This window comes from Sapajus apella, unplaced genomic scaffold (genome assembly GCF_009761245.1).
Source record: "Sapajus apella isolate SASKATOON/1434 unplaced genomic scaffold, GSC_monkey_1.0 scaffold1, whole genome shotgun sequence".
In the NCBI taxonomy this organism is placed as follows: domain Eukaryota; kingdom Metazoa; phylum Chordata; class Mammalia; order Primates; family Cebidae; genus Sapajus; species Sapajus apella.
In genome coordinates this window covers 44,314,427-44,318,467 of record NW_022436941.1, presented here as the reverse complement: position 1 = coordinate 44,318,467, position 4,041 = coordinate 44,314,427, and the positions used below count along the sequence as shown (strand labels likewise).

Sequence of the window (4,041 nt, the reverse complement as noted above, 5' to 3'; positions counted from 1 at the left end):
TTATCCCAGAAAATATACTATACAATATTTAACTGTTAGCTCAGGTGTCTTTTCAGATATTTTGTCCTTTTAAAAAAATGAGTTGCTTTCATATTAAGGTTTGATCATTTTTATATTATCTAGATATATGATTCAAAAACATTTTCCCACAGTCCCTGGCATATTTTTTCTTTCTCTTAAAGTATCCTTTGCAGAGCAAAAAAAACTTTTTGATTTTGATGAAATCCAGTTTATCAATTTTTTTTCCTTGTACGGATCATGGTTTTGGTGTTATATCTAAAATTTCTTCACCTATCTCAAGGTTACAAATATTTTCCTATACATTTTCTTCTAAGTGTTTTACATTTACATTTAAGTTTATGGCCCAGTTTAAGTTAATTTTTTATTAGCACAAGTACATTTCTTTACTAACCAAAGGGATGATCCTAATTAAACCAGCACTTTAAAATAATTGCACATAAGATACTTGTGGAGATTTGCTTGTTGAACTGAGCTTGTTCATTCTCTCAGCTAATTACTTTCCAAAGTGATGATAGAATTTTTATTCTACTTTTTCGTAGAGCTAAGTACAGGTGACATTGTTCAGGATGCAGACTACCATTAATTTCCCATTTTTTAAATGTTCTTGTTATTGTGCTTTCCTTTCCTTTCCATTCCTGATGTTGAACCAATGTGCCATATGTGAAGTTGCGGACAGTCTGAATTTTTCTGCTATCAGCTGTAGTTTCTTCAAACTTCTCCCCCAGGGTACAAGAGAACTGTGCTAGTTTCAGAGTGCTCTCAGTTTTTATGGTGGTTTTTGCTGTCACAAGAGATGTTACAATCTGGTCTGGCGATTGTATGCATTTTTCATAGAACTATTCCCACTCCTAGTTCCATCGTGTATTTATCAAAGCATTTGCTGTCCACTAGATGCTATTGTCTTTCCAGCTGCTGAATCGTAGCCAGCATGGGTGTGCAAGCCGAGCAGGTTCCGGCTCAGGGGTTGGGGTAGGATATTGAGCCAGGTTTTTTGTATAAGGTGTGAGATATGTGTCTAAGGTGATTTTTTGGCATTTGGGTTTGTACTATTTGTTAAAAAGACAGTGTTTTTTCCATTGAACTGCTTTTGCACATAAGTAAAAAATCAGTTGACTACAGTATTTGTTTGGATCTATTTCTGCACTCTATGCTATATTGATTTATGTGTCTCTGCTTTCATCAGTACCCACTGTCATGATTATTGTAGCTTTCTAGTATAATTAACTTTAGAATATCTCTGTAAGAAAGAAACAAATTCTCTCAAGCACCCTAGTCAGTTTCCTTTTCAATCTTCTTATCCAAGCAAATGGATTATTTCTCAACAATTTTGTCTTCATTGTTCATTCCATTTATATATTGATTATAAACTCAGAAAGGTTGTAGCCATACTTCTTGTAGCCTTTCCCTGGATAGAAAAAACACCCCTGTACACTATAGCATTTAAGTTGAGCTTTCTCTGCATCAAAGTCAAAATGCAAAAATTTGCACGCACGCACACACACACACACACACACACATGCAAAAACTAAAAATCATCTTCTAAGCTATTATCTGCAGACATAGTAAGGGGCTTCCCAGGGAACTACCACCTCTTACAGGCCCCATGACTCTGCCTAAGCTGCCTGGACAGTGGTGACACCTTACCACACGTTGATAACAGCTTCCTGTCTAGTGGAGTGTCAGTTGGTGGGAACCAGCTGTTATGATTCATCCCACTTAAGATTTCTGCCTTTTGACAAGTGACACTAATAGACCTAGGCTGAATGGTGTCTGATTGGGAGAATTTTCGTTTTGAAAGCAGTTTGATTTCTAGTGCCTCAGCAATTGAACTTTTTATTTTAACAGGTACACTCCAATTTCCAGTTTCTGTGAAAACTCAGTAGAGAGATAAACATTGTTTTCATCAAGTGTTTGTGGCGGCTATTATTTCTTCCTGAAAAACAAACAAGCAAGGTAACTTCTCTTAAAAAAGATTCTTGCATTATGCATTCTTTAATAATTTTACAAGCTTTCTGGCTTCTGATATTCTGCAAAAGGCAAAACATTTCCAGCCTAAGATATTACTTGTTACATTTGGATTTGGTGAAAGAATTATTGAGTGCCTGCCGGGGGAGAGGGGGTATAGCTTCACATATCTTGAGGGGTTGGCCTTTCTCTTGGGCTATTGAAGCCAGTTTCATCCTTTGCTTTGTTTCTGTTGTTTTCATAAGCTTATGAATATTATTAAAAACAGAAGGTTTGTTAAGGGATTGAAGCAGCTTACAACCATAAGGACAAGCTGTTGTAAATATAATGAAAGATCAATATAAGAAATCTAAATTTTAAAATATTGATAAGGGAAAGGTGTACCAGTTTTTATGAGTTATGCAAAATTAACATTGTCCTTATGTTTTTGAAAAGAATTTTCAGCAGTTGCACATGGAATAACACTTGTCCTTACTGTAGAGAAGAGGAGAGAGCAGAGCGTGCCATGAAGGAGAAGGGCTGTGATTACATTAGGGACATAGCTATCATGGTACCAGTGGCATGCATGGGTAGAAGGGGAGCCTATTACCAGCAGCCTTTACAGGATGGGCCAGATTTCTTCAGCATCACTGCATATAGAGTCACACCCCTAAGTATGAGAAAGTCAAATTGTGATTGAATTTTTTCTGATGATAAGAAGTGCTGGTTTTCTATAGCCAATTAAAATTGTACTAGAAGTGCAACATTTTATAACATTTGGCAGTAACAAGTGATTTTATCTTTGGGTTGGTGATACCCTATGGGGGCAGACTTTCTTAAACTTTAGTATACGTGAGAATCACCTGGGGAGCTTGTTAAAATTTAGGTCCCTGGGCCCCAACCCTCAGAGGTTTTGACTTATTAGGTCTGGGGAGTGGGCAAGAATCTGCATTTTAAAAACAAACTCACTCTGTTTGGCACCCTGACTCATTTCTCAAAAGGTTGCAAAATTCTCCTAACAAAAACTATTACCCTTCAAATGAATTTTTAAAATACTCTTTCACTTAGTACAAGTTAAGTGTTATGAAATTTAATGATGGTTGAGCTTCAGGGTTCCAAAGAGGTTGGTAATAACTGGTTTAGATTCCCTAGGTGTGAACTAAGATATAGCATGTAGTGAGCAATATACATACACTTAAATTTCTTTCAATTAGAAGTTATTAGTTACACAATTTCCATTTCCAGGTCATCTTTGCATCCACAGATGGTATTAGATAAGGGAGCTAGACCAGGCATGGTCTAACTAGGGAATTTCACAAGGTACTTTTATAATCATTTATTGCCTACTGTGCCCTTAATGATGTTACTCAGGATCCCATTAAGTTAGCCATGAATATAGTAATTGGTCCCCTGATGATGGCCAGGGGGAGTCAAATCCTGTGGATCTACCCTATTTTGGTCATGTTGGACGCAAGATAGAAATTGTTGCTTGTAATTTACAAGGGCGCTTTCCCTTTCTGGGGATAAGGTGCACTGTGCTCCAAAGGACATTTCTCAAAACATAACAGGAATCCCTAGAGAGTCCTCCCCCTCTAAATCAGGCTGACACTTAATGACCTACTTTTAAAAGTAATTTGAAAGCCCCATCAATACAAACAATCAAAATCCAGATTCTCCACCAGCTGTTCTGTAGATCTAGTATTTCATTGTTTCCATCTGCCCACATCAACCACGTAAACATATTTTTGGACAAGGTTTTTCCCGCCTTTCTTGATACTTAGGTAAGATGGAACATTTCTAGAGACTGGACTCAAAGCAATTGCACAAATAAATATGATATAAATTAGTTCTATTGTTAGCAAAGGGGAATCAGATTTTGCTGACTTGGTGTTCATATTCAAACTGAGTTCTGCAGTTTGCAGAATTATAATACCAAACCAGAGGTTATTCTTGATTCATCTGAATTAATCTCTGTGCTTGTGGTTCATGCATATAGCAGTTTTTGAAACTTTTCTAACTTTTCATGGCAAAACTTTAATGAACAAAGAGAGTTATAGAATCTTCCAGATATAGAAA

General features: G+C 36.6%; 1 pseudogene; it reads right to left on the bottom strand.

Moving 5' to 3' along the window:
• Nucleotides 1-541: 541 nt before the first annotated feature.
• Nucleotides 542-1,130, bottom strand: LOC116550139 (annotated as a pseudogene).
• Nucleotides 1,131-4,041: the final 2,911 nt, after the last annotated feature.